Below are 23,179 nucleotides of genomic sequence, written 5' to 3'. Positions count from 1 at the left end.
AAAAAAATATTTTTAAATATTTTTAAAAAATCCACGCCTTATGTTAGCATGAACAAATTTTGAATATAAAATAAAGTTTTTTAAATTATGACTCAATACAGTGTGAAGTTTAAAATAACCATTATTTTCATTAATACCGGTTACCGGTATTCATTAATATAAATATGTAAATTACAAGAGCCATAAAAAATTCAAAATGGCTTTAATGTTTTGATTTTCTTTTTTTTTTTTAATTTCGGGTTATTAACCCCCAGATCATTGGCCAGCAAAAACAAAAATCCAGTTTTGTGTAAAATAAAAATTATGTCAAGATTTATAATATTATTTAAATTCAAAATTTAATTAGTAAAACTTGTAACAATAATTACCAAATGTCGACAAAAAAATTCCATTTAAATTCAAGACCCCTTTTAAAATGGGGTTATCTATACTAATAAAAGAGTAAAGTGATTGACTGACTGACTGATTGACTGACTGACTGACTGATTTAACGATTCATCAACGCCCAGACGAAACGGCTGAAGCTAGAATCTTGAAATTTTGTGTGAGGGTCACTCTTGGCCCAAATGTGACAGATAAGGCTGGGTTTTTGGAAATTCGTACTAGAAGGGTACGAAAAGTACTAAAAAGTACTAAATATGATATCATTTGTATTTGGCGAACCAATAGAGCTAGAACTCTGAAATTTGGATTGAGGGTCACTGATGGAGTGTAGGATAGATGTACCAAAGGGTTTTTGGAAATTCGAACTACAACTATCCGAAATGTACGAAAATGTACTAAATTTGGTACAATTCTTTAGCATGGGAACGGAAAGAGCTAAAAACTTGAAATTTGGAATGCGAATTAGAGTTGGGAAGTAGGGTCGATATAAGGAGATGGTTTTGAAACCGTGTACTCATGTGTACGAAAAGTACTATATGGTACTATATTTGGTACAAATTTGATTTGGAGGTACAAATGGAGCTAGAATCCTGAAAATTGAAAGTAACATTACCGTCGGAGTATAGGATTGTGATATGTACGTAGTTTTGGAAATTTGTTACTTATGTGTACGAAAAGTACTAAATCGTACTATAATTGGTACAATTTGGATTTGGGTGAACCGATAGAGCGGGAACAATAAAATTTGGAGTCAGGATCACTGTAGGGCTGTAGGATTGGGGTCAGGACTCTGTTTAAGACATTATTACTTATGGGTACTAAATGGTACTAAATTTGGTACAATTTGAATTGTGGGTGAACCGATAGAGTTGGAATCCTGAAATTTAGATTTTGGAGCACTGTGGGGGTGTTGGTTTGGGTTAAGTTGGAAGTTTTTGAAATTCGTACTAAATGGTACTAAATTTGGTACAATTTGAATTTTAGGTGAACCAATTGAGCTAGAATCATGAAATTTGGAGTCAGGATCATAGTTGAGGTTTAAGATTGAGACATGTAGGGAGTTTTAAAAATTTGTACTAATGTGTACTAAATTTGGTAAAATTTTAATTGTGGGTGAACCGATGGAATTGGAATCCTGAAACTTGGATTTAGGATCAGTGTGGGGGGTAGGATTGGGGTATGCAAGAAGTTTGGGAATTAGTACTACTGTGTACTAAATTTGGTACAATTTGAATTGTGAGTGAACTGATAGAGTTTGAATCCTAAAATATGGATTTAGCATCACTGTGGGGGTGTAGGACCGGGGTATGTAGGAAATGTTGAAATTTTGTATTACTTTGTACTAAATTTTGTACAGTTTGAATTGTGGGCGAACCGATAGAATTGGTATCTTGAAACTTGGATTTAGGATCATTGTGGGGGTGTAGGATTGGGGTATGTAGGAAGTTTTAAAAATTCGTACAAATGTGTACTAAATTTTGTACAATTTAAATTTTTGGTGCACCAATACAGCTGGAATCCTGAAATTTGGAGTTAGGGTTACAGTTTCAAAATAGTACCAAATGTGGATTTGAGTAAACCGATAGAGCTAGAATCTTGAAATTTGAAGTTAGGATCACTGTCGGGGTGTAGTATTGGGCTATGTAGAAAGTTTTGGACATTCGTAATAATGTTTACTAAATGGTACCAAATGGTGGTTAAGATCACTGTTGGGGGGTTCGAATGGGGTATGTAGGAAGTTTTGGAAATGTCTACTAATGTGTACTAAATGACACTAGATTTGGCACAGTTTGGATTAAAAGTTAACCGATAGAGCTGAAATCTTGAAATTGAGTAATAAGATTTTCATTGGATTGCATGATGTAGGTAGTAATGCAAATTTGTACCTATGTGTATTAAATGACACTAAATTTGAAACAAATTGGATTTAGGTGAACCGATAGAATCCTGAAATTTGAAATTAAGATTGGGGTATGTGGGAAGTGTTGGAAATTCGTATGTTAATGTAGGAAGTTATGACAATTTATATATTTATGTTTACTAACTGGTACTTAATTTGGATTTGGGTGAAGCTATATTTGAAATTTGGAAATTTAACTAAATGACACCAAATTTTGTATAGTGCTTGATTTATTTTGCGGTCAGAATTTGTGTGTAGGGTTGAGTACTATAAGAGAACATTGGTACTAAACGGTTTTAAAAGTGTTAATATTGGTTGGTATTGGGTTTTAAATACTTCCCACATTCGCTGACGAAGTAGCGGGTATATGCTAGTAATTCAATAATTTCATTATTTTTACAAAAAAAAATATTTAATTTTTATTAATCCCCTTTCAAAAAAATATTTGCCAACATTTCAAAATACCCAGAAAAATCCCCCTTATTGGCATCCGAATGGAGCTATATCTAAATTTGAACGGATTTTTTTCCAATTTCAATAGGGTTCGTCCTTGGGCCAAATAAATGAGCTGTGCCAAATTTCACAGCTCTGACAGACGGACATGCATAAATCGACTCAGGAAGTGATTCTATGCATATTCTCAAAAGGAACCATGGGTCTATCTTGTTTCCTTTTGCCTGTTACAAACATACGAACAATGACATAACACCCTGTCCCACAGTGTGGTAAAGGGTATAAAAATCCACGCCTTATAGTTTCCTCAAAAAATATTTTTTTATACCCTACACAACTATGTTGTCAGGGTATTATAGCTTTGTGCAGCCCCAAAAGTTTGTAACGCCGCGAAATATTGGTCCTAGACCCACCTTTAAGTATATCGATCGTCATATCTCGACTAGCTGTGTCGATCTAGACATGTGTGTCCGTACGTCCGTCTGTTTATTATAATTTGTAAACACGATACAGGCCACAGTTATGGACCAATCTTCACGAAATTTTGCATGTAGGATGGGTTCTGACCAATGAAGTCCCCTATTGTTTTTGGCAAAGATCGGTTAATATTAAGGGGATGGAATTGACCAAATACTAAATTTTTGTCTGATTTTGTGGTCGCTCCAGAGGCCGCAATTATGGCCCGAACATTGCGAACTTTTACATGGAGAATATGATCGGGTCTAAGAATAATGACACCTGTTTTGATAAAGATCGGTCAATATTTAGCGGGTCAAATGGACCCTGACTTTTGTGTGAAAAATGGCAAACATTTGTATTCTATAGCGTATATATTTACCCCTGGAGGACATAGACCCGAGAAGTTGATATTATATCCAAGAGGAGTGGTTGACCTTTAAATTAAGACCAATTATATTGTTGTATGTGCTCGGATGTGGGAGTTACACCTACATATTCCGTATTCGTATATTATTTAGTAACCCATTACCCCACTAGAGGCCGGTAATATAGCGCTGATCGCTTTGAAATGTTCCATGGCGTTCCAGTTATGGTCAAGGACAACGCCTATAATTTGTGGTGATGATCAGATAATAATTTTGGACTGATGTGGACCGAAAACGTAATTGTTTGTGTTATTTTCGAGTCGATATATAGACCACAAATGAAAGCCGAACATCACAACACAAACCACGGTGAAGGAAATCTGGACAATAGCTGTACTGAATACTCGTAATATTCGGAAAATATGTCAGTGTGAGGAAGAGGTGCTGTTTACCTCTAATCGGGCAAGAGGGTGCAAATATCACGAAATATTGCCCAGGCTCGGAATAAACATCTGCAGAAAATTTGAGTTCCGTGGTAGTTGTGTAGGGTATCGTATGGTCGGCCCCGTCCGACTATACTGCTCCGCTCACTGGTTTTTTTCTCTAACATCTGTTTGGAATTTTTGCTGACTAAGCAAATGTCTCAAATATTTCTTAGAGAAAATTTTCAAATATTTATGTTATTGTTATTTTCGTTCAAATCGCATGATTTTGAGTTTTTCATAAACAGCAACAACAACAACAACAAGAACGAAGACCTGTTAATATCGAAGTAAACATTTGAGATGTTTTATGCTGCTGATTTGCTAATAAGGAAGGTTCAAGTTTGTGTTTAGCTAACATATTAACATGGAAATGAGTATTAGGGTGGATATTTGAAAAAAATATATTTTTTTTGAATTACCTCTATGTCCTGGATTTAAAAAAAAAAATATTTTTCAATTTACCACAAGGCTAGTTTTTAAAACCAGTGAGCGGAGCAGTATAGTCGGACGGGGCCGACCATATGATACCCTACACAACTACCACGGCACTCTAACTTTCTGTGCTTATATATTCTGAGCATGGAAAATATTTCGCTATATTTGCACCCTCTTGACCGACTAGAGGTCAACAAATATTACTAATATTCAGTAAATCCTTTCTAATTACTTGTCCAGATTCCCTTCACCGTGGGTTGTCTTGCCATGTTAGGGTTTCAATTGTGGCCTATAGATCGACTCGAAATAATACAAAAAATTAAGTTCTCGGTCCAGTTCATCCCAAAATTATTATCTGATCATCAGCGAAAATTACAGGCGTTGTCCTTGACCATACATGCATTCTCATGGAAAATTTCAAAGCGATCAGAGCTATATTTCCGCCCTCTAGTGTGATAATGGGTTACTAAATAATATCTGAATACCTAGGAACCTGTAAATATGTAAGTATAACTCCCACATCCAAGTACTTGCGACAATATAATTGGTATCAATTTAAAGGTCAACCAGTCCTCTTGGATATAATATTAACTTATCGGGTCTATGTCCTTCGGGAGTTAATATATACGCCATAGAATACAAATTTTGTAATTTTTCACACAAAAGTCAGGGTCCATTTGACCCGCTAAATATTGGCCGGCAGGCATGCTCATTCTTTGGCCCGATCCCCTACTCCATGTAAAATTTCACGATGTTCGGGCCATAATTTCGGGTTCTGGAGCGACCAGAAAATCAGACAAAAATTTAGTTTTTGGTCCATTTCATCTCCTAAATATTAACCGATCTTTACAATAGGGGTCTTCATTGGCCAAAACCCATCCTACATGCAAAATTTCATGAAGATTGGTCCATAACTGTGGCCTGTATCGTGTTTACAAATTATAATGGACAGACGGACGGACGGACACACATGTCTAGATCGACTCAGCTAGTCGAGATATGACAATCGGTATACTTAAAGGTGGGTCTAGGACCAATATTTCGCGGCCTTACAAACTCTTGAGGCTGCACAAAGCTATAATACCCTGCCAACATAGTTGTGTAGGGTATAAAAAATATTTTTTGAGGAAAATATAAGGCGTGAATTTGTTATACCCTTCACCACACTGTAGTACAGGGTATTATGTCATTGTGCATAAGTTTGTAACAGGCAAAAGGAAACGAGATAGACCCATGGTTCCTATTGAGAATATGCATAGAATAATTTCCTGAGTCGATTTATGCATGTCCGTCCGTCTGTCAATGTTAAATTATAAACAAAGTACAGGTCACAGTTATTATCCGAATTGGATGAAATTTGGCACAGAGATGCTTAGAGTACGTGGGTACCTACCTTGCGGTCTTACCCCACGGTGCTGTAAACACCAGTTAATACAAGCGTCAACCAACGCCCCCACACCGAAATGCAGTTACCAATCGATCACACGTATTTGGACGCGATCACCTCCTTGGATGAGGAGCGGAACCCATCTAAAACTCCTGCCTTTCTATGGGTCAGGCACCCGGTTGTAATGCAACTCCACACCGAGCCAAAGCTCTCCCCGCGATTTGGGTATAAACCACATCCAGCACGATGCTCCCCGAAGGGCCAACACCAACTGCCAGGCTAGATCCGCAGACCTAGGGGCCCTGACACCCGTGCTACCGAAACCTTCGGTCAGGTTCATAGCCAAAGCTATTACCAGTAGAACCCCAAACAGTTCGAGACTGGTCACTCACAGACGATAGCCTCTGCCCAGCTACATAGCCAAAGCTACTACCATTAGGACTAAACATGCAGGCTCTCTACAATGAAACAATTGCTGAAAGAGGATACAATGCAAGAGTGGCCACCAACATCACACGATATTGGTAGCCACCATGCATCTCACCCCTCCCAACAATTATTCCACAAGCCTGCTAGTCCGGGAATGGTCCCCCACAGACTAAACTCTGCACGTTTTCGTAGCCGAAGCTACTACCATTTGAACTTGTAACTGCAGGCTCTCCACAATGGAATGACCATAAAGAGAGGATGAAAACAGATGCAGAAACCAACACCTCTCGATGCTAATTCCCATACCGTCTCCATCCTGACCCAATGATCATTCCACAAGCCTACAAAGTTCGGGCCAATAAATGACACAGCTCATTTATTTGGCCCAAGGACGAACCCTATTGAAATTGGAAAAAATCCGTTCAGATTTAGATATAGCTCCCATTTATAGTTTCGCCCGATTTTAGGCAAATGGTGCACCAAAGTCCCTATATATTTGTCGATTTGGATGAAATTTGGCATAGGGTAATGATTTGAGTCTAGAGTGATATGTGCTAAGTTTCGTGAAAATCGGTTCAGATTTAGATATAGCTCCCATATAGAGTTTCTCCCGATTTTAGGTAAATGGTGCACCAAAGTCTCTGAAAATCATTAGATTTGCACGAAATTTGGTACAGCGTACTGAAATAGGTCTAGAATGACGTGTGCTCAGTTTCGTGAAAATCGGTTCAGATTTAGATATATCTCCCATATATAGTTTCCGCCGATTTTAGGTAAATAGTGCACCAAAGTGCTTATATATTCTTCGATTTGTACTAAATTTTGCACAGCGTACTGAAATAGGTCTAGAATGATGTGTGTTAAGTTTCGTGAAAATCGGTTCAGATTTAGATATAGCTCTCATTTATAGTTTCGCCCGATTTTAGGTAAATGGTGCACCAAAGTCCCTATATATCTTTCGATTTGCACGAAATTCGGCATAGCGTACTGAATTAAGTTTAGAATGATGTGTGTTAAATTTTGTGAAAATCGGTTCAGATTTAGATATAGCTCCCGTATATATTTTCGTCCGATTTTAGGTAAATGGACTTTGGTGCAAGTCCTGAAAATCATTCGATTTACACGAAATTCAGCGTACTGAATTGGGTCTAGAATGATGTGTGCTCAGTTTCATGAAAATCGGTTAAGGTTTAGATATAGGTCTTATATATATTTTTGTCCGATTTAAGTTAAATGGTGCACTAAAGACCCTATATATCTTTTGATTTGGATGAAATTTGTCATAGCGTACTAAATTAAGTCTAGAATGATGTGTACTAAGTTTCGTGAAAATCGGTTCAGATTTAAATATAGCTCTCATAGATATTTTCGTCCGATTTTATGTAAGTAGTGCATCAAAGTGCACCGATTTGCACGAAATTTGGCATAGCATAGAATGATGTGCGATAAGCTTCGTGAAAATCGTTACAGATTTACATATAGCCCTCATATATATTTCGTCCGTGAAAATCGGTTCAATGAAATGAAATTTAGCTTAGATTCCAGAAAGGCATAATGATCTTTTATTCATGTTCGCTCAATTTGATGCCAATGTTCTTTCGAAAAGGCGGAGTCTGTTAGAAGACATATGTAGAATATAGCCAAAGTGGTGAAGTGTATTATATAGTCGGCCCAGTCCGACTTTACTACTTTCCTTACTGATTTAAAAAAAAATATTTTTTGAAGCTACTATAAGGCTTGGATTTTTTTAAAAAAATATCTTTCCAAATCCACCCTAATGTGCAACATACTGTGTTGTTGTTTTCTTGTTTATTTTGTTAACTAATATCTCTTGAAATAAACATAACATTTTGCTTCCCTTCTACCCGGTTTGACTATATTTGAATAGTTGTATTTTTGGTTTTGTTGTTGTTTTTTTCTAATAATAGTTATTCTCAGCTATTTTATCACCAATGTGTCATGATACACAAACACACACACACTCACTCGAATATCTACAAATATGTTAGAAAGACCTGATCGATTTTAGTCTAAACACAAGAAAAAGAGGTTAAAGACCCTTTACCAGGCAATGTCGAAGATTCAAACATAACCGGAGAAGGTGTTAATTAAACACATCAATAATGTTGATGATGATGATGACGAATGTGTACATATGTGTGTAACAAACACACATACATACATTTCCATACATATCTATGTAAATAGCTCAAACGACCATGTGAGTACTATTTTAGGGGTCCATCACCGGTTTACATTTACATTTCTAATTGGAAAAAAGGTTTCAACATTATTGGCCCCAACAGCGAAGAGACAAAATGAAAACAAACAAGTAATGAATTTAAATGAAAAGAAAAAAGGTAAATTAACCTTTGGCAGGGGTATTGGCATGGACATAATTTCATTTGTTGTTGTTGTTGAATTTTTTGTTTCGAATATCTGTTTCACAATGAAATTGATTTATGTAATGGAAGGGTATGACTAATAATACCCTTTCACCGGCCATGAACACAAAGTGAGAGTAAATGAACTTGAAATATTTTTTTTAAAAATCCACACCTTACAATAGCCTCAAAAAAATTTTTTTTTTTAAATCGACGTCTTAAAGATTCCACAAAAAATATTAAGTACTAGCACATACCCGCTACTTCGATAGCGAATGTGGGATATATTTAAACATGTATTAACATATTATTTTATTTTCACAGAAAACTGTATATGTCCGAAAAACTAAGCTATCCACACATTAATATCGACCATAAATTAAATTTGAATATCATTTAGTACCAAATTTCATGATTCGAGCTCTACAGATACACCCAAATTCAAATTGCACCAAATTTAGCACACATTATTTGCAAGAGCACCAACAAAACTTCCTACATACCCCGATCCCACACCTTCACAATGATTCCAAATTCAAATTTCAGGATTCCAAGACTATGATTTACCCACAATTTAAATTGTACCAAATTAAGTACACAATAGTACGATTTTCCAATACCTCCTACCTAACCCAAACCCACACCTCTACAGTGATCCTAACTCCAAGCTCCAGGATTCCAATTCTATTAGTTTACCAACAATTCAAATTGTACCAAATTTAGTACACAGTAGTACTAGTGATCCTAATCCAAGTTCCAGAACTTCCTAAGTACCCCAAACCTAAACCCCCACAGTAATCCCAATTCCAAGTTTCAGGATTACAATTCTATCGGTTCAACCACAATTCAAATTGTACCAAATTAAGTACACAATAGTACAAATTTCCAAAACATTCTACATACCGCTACCCTACACCCCCACAGTGATCCCAAATCCAAGTTTCAGGATTCCAACTCTGTCTGTCCACCCACAATTCAAATTGTACCAAATTTAGTACACAATAGTACGAATATCAAAAACTTCCCACATACCCCAAAACCTTCACTCCCACAGTGATCCAAAATCCAAATTTCAGGATTCCAACTCTATCGGTTTACCCACAAATCAAATTGTACTAAATTTGGTACATAGTAGTACCAATTTCAAAAACATTCTACATACCCCAACCCTACACCCCAACATTGATCCCAAATCCGAGTTTCAGGATTCCAACTCTGTCTGTCCAACCACAATTCAAAGTGTACAAAATTTAGTACAAAGTAGTACGAATTTCTAGAACCTCCTTCTTACCCCATTCCAACACCCCCACAGTAATCCTAAATCAAAATTTCATGATTCCAACTCAATCGGTTCACTCACAATTAAAATTGTACCAAATTTAGTACACAGTAGTACCAATTTCCAAAACATTCTACATACCGCTACCCTACACCCCCACAGTGATCCCAAATCCAAGTTTCAGGATTACAACTCTGTCTGTCCACCCACAATTCAAATTGTACCAAATTTAGTACACAATAGTACGAATATCTAAAACCTCCTTCTTAACACAAGTTTCAGGATTCCAACTCTATCGGTACACCCACATATCAAATTGTAACAAATTTAGTACACAGCAGTACCAATTTCCAAACATGCCTACATACCCCAATTCCACACCTCATAGTGATCCTAAATCCAAGTTTCAGGATTCCAACTCTATTAGTGCAGCCGCAATTCAAATGCTACGAAATTTAGTACACAGCAGTCCAATTTCCAAAACATTCTACATACCCCAATCCTACCCCCCACACTGATCCTAAATCCAAGTTTCAGGATTGCAACTCTATCGGTTCACCCACAATTTAAATTGTACCAAATTTAGTACACAGTAGTACGAATTTCTAAAACTTCCTACCTACACCCCCACAGTAATCTTAAATTCAAGTTTCAGGATTCCAACTCTATCGATTCACTCACTATTCAAATTGTACCAAATTTAGTACACAGTAGTACCAATTTCCAAAAACTTCCCACATACCCCAATTCTATACCCCCATAGTGATCCTAAATCCATGTTTCAGGATTCCAACTCTATCGGTTCACCCACAAATCAAATTGTACTAAATTTAGTGCAAAGTAGTACGAATTTCCAGAACCTCCTTCTTACCCCATTAAAACACCCCCACAGTGATCATAAATCCGAGTTTCAGGATTCCAACTCTATCGGTTCACTCCCAATTCAAATTGTACCAAATTTAGTACACATTAGTACAAATTTTTAAAACTTTCACATATCTCAATCTTACACCTCAACATTGACCCTAACTCCAAATTTCATGCATGATTCTAGCGGTATTGGTTCACCAAAAATTTAAATTGTACCAAATTTAGTACACAGTAGTACGAATTTCTAAAACCTCCTTCTTACCACAAGCCTACACCCCCACAGTGATCTTAAATTCAAGTTTCAGGATTACAATTCTATCGGGTCACACACAATTCAAATTGTAACAAATTTAGTACACAGTAGTAGCAATTTCAAAAACTTCCAACATACCCCAATCCTACACACAAACAGTGATCCTAAATCCAAGTTTCAGGATTCCAATTCTATCGGTTCGCCCACAATTCAAATTGTACCAAATTTAGTACACAGTAGTACCAATTTCCGTAACCTCCTAATTACCCCAAACCTAAACCCCCACATTAATCCTAATTCCAAGTTTCAGGATTCCAACTCTATCGGTTCACCCACAATTCAAAGTGTACCAAATTTAGTACAAAGTAGTACGAATTTCTAAAACCTCCTTCTTACCACCTGCCCACATACCCCAACCCTACACCCCCACAGTGATCCCAAATTGGAATTTCAGGATTCCAATTCTATCGTTTCACTCCCAATTCAAATTGTACCAAATTTAGTACGCAAACTGTACCAAATTTGGTGCAAATTAGTACAAATTTCTAAAACTTTTACATGTCTCAATCTTACACCTCAACATTGACCCTAACTCCAAATTTCATGATTCTAGCTCTATTGGTTAACTTAAAATTCAGATTGTACCAAATTTAGTACCATTTAGTACCCATAAGTATTAATTTCTTAAACTGAATCCTGACCCCAATCCCACATCCCTACAGTGATCCTAGCTCCAAACGTCATTGTTCCAGCTCTATCGGTTCAGCCAAATCCAAACTGTACCGATTATAGTACGATTTAGTACTTTTCGTACACATAAGTAATAAAATTTTCAAAACTACGTTCATCTCCCAATCCTACACTCCTACGTTAATGTTATTTTCAAATTCCAGGATTCCAGCTCGATTTGAATCTCCAAATTAAATTTGTTCCTTGTACTTTCCGTACTTTTCGGATAGTTATAGTTCGAATGTTTAACCGAAGATGGTTTTGAACCAGTCTTTTATGCAGAAGACGTTATAATACTTCTAAGGGGAAGGAAGCCTAACTTACTATGCAGGAAGGCTGAAACGGCGTTAAACATCGCCCTTTATTGGGCGAAGCCGAGGGGTCTAAACGTAAATCCGGACAAAACGGAAATATGTCTCTTCACTAGAAAGACAAAAATAGGGCAGTATGAAGGACCAATCTTTCAAAACAAAGTGATAGCAATATCAAATAAAGTCAAATATCTAGGTGTCATCCTAGATCGAAAACTTAGATGGAAAGACCACATACATCAACGGGTCGAAAAGGCCCATAGATGCTGGTCTTTCTCTAGAAGAGCCGTGGGCTCTAAATGGGGTTTCAACCCAAAGATGGTACACTGGATCTACAAGAGCGTTATTAGGCCAATTCTAACTTACGCGTCTGTAGTCTGGTGAACAGCAATAGACAAAAAATGTAATGTAATAACATTACAGAAAGTCCAAAGAACTTGTTGTCTAGGCATATGCGGGGCAATGCGGACAACACCAACCAGGGCACTGGAAACTATATTGTATATACACCCAGTTGACATCCAAATAAAATACGAAGCGGCCATCGCAGCTTTAAGACTTAAAGCCATGAACGAGTGGATCGACAACGGACACTACACACCGCACGAAAACATACTACAGGCCACGATCGGATACTCAATTAACCACTTTGAGCCAGATCGAATACCTGAAACAAGAGCAATCACATTGTGTGAAATCCTGATACCGGACAGAGACTCATGGAGCAGCGGAACACTAGCTCGTATGCCTCCGGGGAACTGTTGTTACACGGATGGCTCCCGGCTAACGGGAAAGACGGGACTGGGACTTTTTATTGAAGAACCGGGGACTGAAATTTCACTTCGCCTGCCAGATCACAACACGATCCTACAGGCGGAGGTTCAAGCTATAACGGAGTGTCTAATATGGTTAAGCTCTAACTCTGGGCATAATAACATGAACATCATGACAGATAGTAAACAGGCTATTAATGCAATAACATCAAAAACTGTACTGGAATGCATAAAAACAATAAACAACTTCTCACGACACGGTCTTGTACGTATAATATGGGTACCGGGTCACTCAGGAGTCATAGGAAACGAGATAGCCAACCAACTCGCCAGACGTGCTGCGGACCTAATCAACATAGATGTGAACAGTGCAAAACCTTTCAGCGCTTCACGTCTAGAAATGAGGTCATGGGCGAAAGAGCGCACAAAACACTCTGGTATAACGAGAGGACTGGAAAAAACACAAAAACTTATGGGTAGACCCAAATGAGGATAAGACTAAGCAAATACTTACGCTAAACAAGAAAGAAGCAGACTAAGCAGACTGATAGGCATTCTTACAGGACACCTTAACCTGCAGTCACATTTAAACAAGATTGGGTGTTCGGGAAGCAGCAGGTGCAGAGCGTGTGGAGAAGACAACGAAACGTTGGAACATTTCCTATGCCACTGCCCGGCTTTTGCATTCATCCGAACCCAATTCTTGAAAAACGACACTATTCCTGAACTTAATGACCTAAGGGGGTGTGAATGGAAAATACTAAAGGACTTCTGTAAAAACACAGAATTCCTAGAAGAATAGGGAGACCAAACAACAAAAAGCTTAAGAATAATTCCAATCTAAATACCTTTCCTTCCTAGAGCGCACAACAGGCCTCCTATGGCTTAAGTGTATGTCCTTAAGTGTATGGCTTAAGTGTATGTATAGTTCGAATGTCCAAAAAACCCTCATTAAAAATTTATATCGGTTCGCCAAATACAAATGGTATCACATTTTGTACTTTTCGTACCGTTCTAGTACGAATTTCTAAAAACCCAGCCTTATCTGTCACCTTTGGACCAAGAGTGATCCTGACCCAAAATTTCAAGATTCTAGCTTCAGCCGTTTCGTCTGGGCGTTGGTGAATCGTTAAATCAGTCAGTTAATCACTTTACTCTTTTATTAGTATCGATTACTTCAATTTTTTTTAAAACATCGATATTTTAAAAATATAAATTGTAGTAGAATAGAATAAGGAACCCAGCTATTGTGAATAATAACCGAACTAGTTTGTAGAGAATACCAAATACTTACGACCATTTAAGTAACCGCTTATGTATACTAGATTTAAGAACAATGGATGATGAAATAAAGAAAGGACGCCATTCTGTATTGAGCGACCGAAAAGACAACATCATCAGTAGAGTCAGCTCATTCAAAATAGGAGATTTCGTAGTAATAAAGAATGTAGACACAACAATAGGAGCTAACAAAAAGCTTTTGCCAAAATTTAAGGGTCCTTATGTCATAACCAAGGTGCTACCAAATGATAGATACGTAGTCAAAGACATCGAAAATTGTCAGATCACCCAAATTCCTTATGATGGAGTGATCGAAGCTTGTAACATAAGATTGTGGAAGACGGATGAACCGGATGAAAGCACCCAGGGCTGCTCTGACCCACATTGTACATAGTGTATATATATTAGCCTAAGTAGTTTAAGTTTTAACATACTCATATCAAATATATTAATCCCTAGTATAAGTAATTTAACCCCAAGTGACCGGGGCGGTCACTATTGTCAGGTTGGCCTAGTTGTAGTAGAATAGAATAAGGAACCCAGCTATTGTGAATAATAACCGAACTAGTTTGTAGAGAATACCAAATACTTACGATCATTTAAATAACCGCTTATGTATACTAGATTTAAGAACAATGGATGATGAAATAAAGAAAGGACGACATTCTGTATTGAGCGACCGAAAAGACAACAAAATTTAAAATATATATTTTTAAAAAATACACGCCTTATAGTAGCCCCAACAAATATTTTTTTTTTTAAAATGCACGTCTTCAAAAAATATTTTTTTTTTTAAAAATCCATGCCTTGGGCGTGCCATTACAAAAATACAAGTAGTCCGTCACAAAAAAAAAAATTGCTGCAGCCAACAACAACAACACCACCACCAACGACGAAACAACGTCACTATCGTCGCCATCGACAACAGCAGTAGCAGTAGCAGCAACAACAACAACAACGAATAAACTAGAGCAAAAACTAATCACCGATTTGTTGTTGTAGTTTTTTTTCTTTGCTACCATTACTTGTCATAAATTGACTAGGGGGTTTAAAGCTCAAGAAATGGAAAAAATTGAAACAAAAGAATTTAACGCCAGAGGAAATTGTAAATAATCGAAACTATTTTGAAAAAAAAAAAAAAACAAAATACCTGCAATGTTTTGTGCTCATAATCGAAATACTTTCATTACCTGCAGCTACAAGTAAATTTCAAAGTGAAATGTCGGTCATTTGGGGTGGCCGCATTTAGGAAAGTTTTTTGGACAAATGAAATTATTTTCAATGAAGCCCTTATAAGGTGTGGACTTTTCAAAATCATAGTTACGAAAAAAAATAAGAGGCGGGGATTTTTTTAAATATTTTTTTCAAGTTCCATATTAGACATGGTTTTTATACCCTACATAACTATGTTGTCAGGGTATTATAGCTTTGTGCAACCCCAAACGTGTGTAACGCCGCGAAATATTGGTCCTAGACCACAGTCGGGCGAACCACCGCACGCGTGCACTCTCTCGAGAGTAAGTATCACTATTCTCACACACATTCAATCGTCATATCTCGACTAGCTGAGTTGATCTAGACCAGAGTTGGGCAAAAATAAATTGAGAGCAAGTATGTGCGAGCGTATCTGAGAATTCACCATTAAAAACGACTGACGTTAAGAGAATGAAAGAGAACATGTTTACCCATCGACCCTCAGTTACGGTAGCGTATATGGGTAAGCATGCCTGATCTAGACATGTGTGTCCGTCTGTCCATTATAATTTGTAAACACGATACAGGCCACAGTTATGGACCAATCTTCACGAAATTTTGTATGTGGGACGGGTTCTGCCCATGAAGATCCCTGTCAAAAAAAAAACATTTTGTCAGATTTTTCTGGTCGCTCCAGGGGCTGCAATTAATGCCCAACCATTGCGAATTTGTACATGGAGAAAGTATAATCATGCCTACTTTGATAAAGATCGGTCAATATTTAGCGGGTCAAATGGACCCTGACTTTTGTATGAAAAATTACAAAATTTGTATTCTATGGCGTATATATTTACTCCTGAAGGACATGAAGCCGAGAGAAGTGTTTGACCTTTAAATTGATACCAATTTGATTGTCGTATGTACTCGGATGTGGGAGTTACACTTAAATATTTACGTATTCAGATATTATTTAGTAACTGAATCGGATCAATTCTAGTTTTATTCATATTTTATTTGATATGGTATAAACATCATTTGAATACAACTCGAATTTAAATATTTGAAATCAACGGTTAACCATGTAAATATTTTGTAAATAGTACCAAAACCTACATCACTGACCTTACTACCTTTTTATACAACCAATACTAGATAAGAATCTTGCTTCTCATAATTAGTACCTAAGCTCAATCAAATTTCAATAAAATCGCCCAGGGAAAGACCCCTCCAGGTCGGACAGCTACAGGCCAATAAGCCTCTTATCGGCATTTGGGAAGTTATTTGAGTATTTCTTGTTAAGAAATATCAATAACTTCTTAGAGGACAGAAGTATACTCCTAGACAGCCAATTTGGTTTTAGGAAAGGACTTTCTACCTCTCATGCTCTCACAGCCCTGGGCGGTTATGTGAGCAAAGGCTTAAATAATAGGCAAATAACTATAGCCGTTAGCCTGGATTTTGCGAAGGCGTTCGACAGTGTCTGGCATGAGGGTATAATATACAAGATGCATAGGCTAGGCTGCAGACTTGTTTCTGACTTCCTAAGGGATAGAAAATTTAAAGTCAGGGTGAAAGATGCCTTCTCAACGTGCAGAGAAGTTAAAGCTGGAGTCCCTCAGGGGTCCCTGCTAGGCCCAATACTCTTTAATATTTTCTTATGTGACATTCCACAGCCGCCTGCTGGGGATCTGCTCCTTATTTATGCGGATGACATATTCATCGCAGCTGCAGGAGCACACGCAGAAAATACGAATATTAGGCTTAACAGGTACCTGGCAAGAATAGCCAACTTCTGTGAGAGATGGAGACTTAATCTTAATGTCAACAAATGTGAGGGCATAACGTTTAAGGGACTCAAGAAACATCTCTATCCTAGCGCCAGAAGTTTTGAGGCAGCCATTTCTATCGCAGGGCAACAAATTAGAACGTCTGAGCAGATAAAGTACCTAGGGATAGTCTTCCACGCTAAGTTTAGCTTCATTAGGCATGTTGATTATATCTTAGCGAAGGCGAAGAAGATGTTTTGGGCTTACCAGCGCATTATAAGGGCTACTAATGGTCTTAGCCGAGAGATTAAGCTATTAATCTACAAGCAAATCATTAGGCCCATAATCGCATATGCGTTTCCTGTCTGGTACAGCATCTCTTCACATCAGATGGAAAGAATTCGACAATGGGAAAGAGGTATCCTAAGATCTTGCCTTGGTATGGGACCCCGTCTGGACGAGGATGGTGTTTGGAGACAAGCTCATTCTTGTGAGCTCTATCAAAATACGCCATTTGACAGAATAGACAAGTTCTTGATTAGGAATGCGCTTAAATTTCTCGATAGAGCATCATATATAGAAAATAGCCTCGTTGCTGATAGTTTAGCACAAAATGTCAATATAAATGAACTTATCGAGTCCAACTATCAAGCTCCTAGTAGCCTGATAACGCTGGACAGAGAGGGTTTCCTGTATAGAAACGAAAGACTTCACTTCTATCACCGAAGGTACAGAACGTTTGATATAAATAACACCGTTTATCAACTCGCCCAGTAAACGATGAAGCGCCCACGTGGAATTTGTATATAATTAGTCTTTAAATTTTAGTATGTAAGATAGCTTTAAGTAACAACACAAAAAATGTTTATGAACTCCTTTTTTAACTGATTCCTTTTTTGGGAGAATTGTATGTCCTTAATGTTATATCTCACCTAGTTTTAATGATATGCTTGCAAACATGTTGCAACATATGTACGTACAATGTAGATAAACTTAGAAAAATAGTAATATGCTAAGTACTTTTAAGTAATAATGTTAAATATAAGATATCGAATTATTGTATTAGCGATTTTGAATCAATAAAGTAATCTTGAATCAATAAAATCGCTTCACTCCGAGTCCTGGACCACCCGGCTCTAATTCGTTTAGCGGACACTGAAGGCTTAAGATCATTACCCACACTTGCCCAAGTTAATGGACTAGATCATAAGCTGGAAGTAGTTCCTAAACAAGGAGTAGCCAACATTATTGTAAATCTTGTTGTTTTGAGTTTCTTCATAACCAATTAACACAGTAGATGGCGGAAATGTAGCGTTGATGGCTTAGAAATTTTCCATAAGGATCCAGGTATGGTCAAGGACAGAGCCTATAATTTTCGGTGGTGATCGGATAATAATATTTGGATGAAATTTGGATTTTTCGAGTCGATCTATAAGCCCCAATTGAAAGCCGAACATCACAACAAAATCCACGGTGAAGGAAATCTTGAATATTGGAAGGGCTGTACTTGACCCCTAGTCGGTCAAGAGGGTACAAATATCGCGAAATATTACCCAAACTGAGAATATATAACCACAGAAAGTTAAAATGTCCTGGAAGTTGTGTAGGGTATCATATGGTCAGCCCCGTCCGACTATACTGCTCCGCTCTCTGATTTTTTAAATATTTTTTCAAACTGTATATAAGGATTTTTAAAATATTTTTTTTAGCTCCATATAAGGCGTGGATTTTTAAAATTAATTTTGAGGCAGTCCATTGACTTCAAATTCAAATTTATTTATGCCAAAAACAATTCCTTGGAAATTGTATTGATTTTCCCCAAAATTTATTATGAAAATAAACAAATAATTCCATTTTTTGTTGCAATCACTCAATTGCAAAATATTGGAAAAAATAGAACACAAAACAGAATGTCGGAATAGACGGAAATCATCATATTCGCAATGACGATATTTCCCCTCCATTCCCAGAGACATGGTAACAAAATACAGACATTTAAATATGTATGTACAAAGGTATTTCATTGTAAATTTGTATAATGTGACAAATTGTTGGACAGTGGGATCAAAAAATCTTAATATATTAAAGAGCTTAGTGTTAAGTGAGCGAGTAAGTGGGTGACTGACAGATCATCGCGCTCAGACGAAGCGGCTAAAGCTAGAGGCTTGAAATTTTAAGACTGGGTTTTTGGAAATTCGAAAAGTACTAAAATGTACCAAATATGGTACAAATATGTTTTTGGAAATCCGAACTAGAATGGTACGAAAAGTACTAAAATTTACCAAATATGGTACAAATATGTACCTTTGTATTAGGCGAACAGGAAGTGCTAGAATTCTGAAATTTGTAAGTGTGGGTCACTGAAGGAAAGTTAGAAAGATGTACTCAAGCCATCTAAGTAAGTAAGTACATATTTATATAAAAAGTACAAAATGATACTAAATTTAGTACTATTTGCGTTTAAATGAGTGTATAGAGATGGAAGCCTGAAAATCGGAATTAGGACTACTATTGTAGTACATGATAGATTTAACTTTAAAGTATCTTACTTATGTGTACGAAAAGTACCAAATGGTACTAAATTTGGTGCATGTTGAATTTAGGTGAATATATAGAGCAGGAGTTTTCAAATTGGGAATTAAATTGAAAACTCGGAATTAGGACTACTATTGTAGTACAGGATTGATTTAGCTTTAAAGAATCTTACTTATGTGTACGAAAAGTACCAAATGGTACTAAATTTGGTGCATGTTGAATTTAGGTGAATATATAGAGCAGGAGTTTTCAAATTGGAAATTAAATTGAAAACCTGAAATTTGGAATTAAGATTACTGTTGAAGATTGAGCTATAGAGAGACATCTTTGGAAATTCGTATTTATGTGTACAAAAGGTACTAAACGGCAATAAATTTGGTACAATTTGGATTTTGGTGAACGGAGAGAGCTGAAAACCTTAAATTTGGAATAATGGTTGCTGTTGGAATATAAAATTGAGATACCAAATATGTGGAATTGAGGAAGTTTTAGAAACTCGTACTTACCGTCTACGAAAAGTTGGTGAACGGATAGAGCTGTACTGAGGTAGTTTTGGAAATTCGTACTCACGGTTAGATAGATATAGGTTTGGAATATGGGTACGAAAAGAACAGAATGGTACCAAATCTGGTACAATTTGGTTTTTAATGAACATACAGAGCTGGAATTTTTAAATTTGCACTTACGATTACTATTTAAATATCCCGATTGCGTGGATTAAAAAAAAATATATTTTTTCAAGTATCCCTAAGGCGTGGATTTTTTAAAGAATATTTTTTCAAGTATCCCTAAGGCGTGGATTTTTTTAAGAATATTTTTTCAAGTATCCCTAAGGCGTGGATTTTTTTAAGAATATTTTTTCAAGGCTCCACAAGAGGCGTGGATTTTTTAAAGAATATTTTTTCAAGGCTCCACAAGAGGCGTGGATTTTTTAAAGAATATTTTTTCAAGGCTCCACAAGAGGCGTGGATTTTTTAAGGAATATTTTTTCAAGGCTCTACACAAGGCGTGGATTTTTTAAAGAATATTTTTTCAAGGCTCTACACAAGGCGTGGATTTTTTAAAGAATATTTTTTCAAGGCTCATCCAAGAGGCATGGATTTTTTAAAGAATATTTTTTCAAGGCTCCACAAGAGGCGTGGATTTTTTAAAGAATATTTTTTCAAGGCTCCACAAGAGGCGTGGATTTTTTAAAGAATATTTTTTCAAGGCTCCACAAGAGGCGTGGATTTTTTAAAGAATATTTTTTCAAGGGTCCACAAAAGGCGTGGATTTTTTAAAGAATATTTTTCCAAGGGTCTACCAAAGGCGTGGATTTTTTAAAGAATATTTTTTCAAGGGTCTACCAAAGGCGTGAATTTTTTTAAGAATATTTTTTCAAGGGTCCACAAAAGGCGTGGATTTTTTAAATAATATTTTTCAAGGCTCATCCAAGAGGCGTGGATTTTTTAAAGAATATTTTTTCAGAGGTCTACAAGAGGCGTGGATTTTTTAAAGAATATTTTTTCAGGGGTCTACAAGAGGCGTGGATTTTTTAAAGAATATTTTTTCAAGGCTCCACAAGAGGCGTGGATTTTTTAAAGAATATTTTTTCAAGTATCCCTAAGGCGTGGATTTTTTTAAAGAATACTTTTTTCAAGTATCCCTAAGGCGTGGATTTTTTTAAAGAATACTTTTTTCAAGTATCCCTAAGGCGTGGATTTTTTTAAAGAATACTTTTTTCAAGGCTCCACAAGAGGCGTGGATTTTTTAAAGAATATTTTTTCAAGTATCCCTAAGGCGTGGATTTTTTAAAGAATATTTTTTCAAGTATCCCTAATGCGTGGATTGTTTTAAGAATATTTTTCAAGGGTCCACAGAAGGCGTGGATTTTTTTAAGAATATTTTTTCAAGGGTCCACCACAAGAGGCGTGGACTTTTTAAAGAATATTTTTTCAAGGGTCCACCACAAGAGGCGTGGACTTTTTAAAGAATATTTTTTCAAGGGTCCACCACAAGAGGCGTGGACTTTTTAAAGAATATTTTTTCAAGGGTCCACCACAAGAGGCGTGGATTTTTTAAAGAATATTTTTTCAAGAATATTTTTTCAAGGCTCATCCAAGATGCGTGGATTTTTTAAAGAATATTTTTTCAAGAATATTTTTTCAAGGCTCATACAAGAGGCGTGGATTTTTTAAAGATTATTTTTTCAAGAATATTTTTTCAAGTATCCCTAAGGCGTGGATTGTTTAAAGAATATTTTTTCATGAATATTTTTTCAAGTATCCCTAAGGCGTGGATTGTTTAAAGAATATTTTTTCAAGTATCCCTAAGGCGTGGATTTTTTACAGAATATTTTTTCAAGGGTCTAAAAGAGGCGTGGATTTTTTACAGAATATTTTTTCAAGGGTCTAAAAGAGGCGTGGATTTTTTACAGAATATTTTTTCAAGGGTCTAAAAGAGGCGTGGATTTTAAAAATATTTTTCCAAATATTCCTACTGTACTGAGTGTATGTAAATATCTATCTATATATATAGTAAAGAAATAAGGTATACAATTCCCCCTTGTGCCGTGTATAAAGAGAATAAAGTACATTATAACAAAACAAAAAAAAACAGACAGAAAAAAAATAAACGTCAACAATAAAGAAGAAGAAGAAGAAAACAACTAATAATAATGACAAATAAATGACAACTTGAAATAAGGTATTCATTCTTGTCTATAATAATAACAACAACAATAGACTACAACAACAGTCAAAGTAAATAATAGTAACAAATAACGAAAATGAAAATAAACGCAACAACAACAACGACAACAACAAGAATTCAACACGCGAGGGTGATATGGAAAATTAGGTGAAATGCATTTGGCCCCGAAACCATGTAATTATTAAGGCAGCCATTCAGTCAGTCAGTCAGTCATTCCGATCAGTTAGCCACATCATTATTCATATTTTTTGTTGTTGTTATTGTAGTTGTCACGTAAATGATTTACAGCAACAACAACTGTAATTTGTTGTTATTTTTTAGTTGTCGGTCGAACTGAAAAAAAAATGTTAAATTCATTCACGCAGTAGTTAATAGTCGTCGATCAAAGGGAGTTTTTTTAACTGCGCACAGGCAAACACACACACACACTCATATTTACACACCGATACAAAATTAATAACTATTATGAGCATACGTAGAAAATAAACATCGAAGTTAGTATGGCTGTGTGTCCATGTACTTTTTACACTTGAAATTTTAATTGCACTTGAGGAAAATTATAACATTAATGTAAAATGAAAAAAGAAAAAAATAATTAAAAACAACAACAAAAAACTAATAATATATAATAATTACACTGGTTTACAATAATTATCAACAAACGAGTTAATAATTATGTATGGTGTGATTGAGGTATTTTTATAATTGTTGTATATCCACTACAGAGAGGGAGGTGAATGTCAAATATACTTAGGTCCAAGATGCATATGTTAGACCCTTGAAAAAAGTCTTCTTTAAAAAATCCACGCCTCTTGG

Source organism: Musca vetustissima, unplaced genomic scaffold (assembly GCF_032173495.1).
Source record: "Musca vetustissima isolate MV318-11 ecotype Yass unplaced genomic scaffold, APGP_CSIRO_Mvet_v1 utg7876, whole genome shotgun sequence".
NCBI classification, from domain to species: domain Eukaryota; kingdom Metazoa; phylum Arthropoda; class Insecta; order Diptera; family Muscidae; genus Musca; species Musca vetustissima.
The sequence above is the reverse complement of the archived record's forward strand: the minus strand, read 5'-3'. Positions refer to the sequence as shown.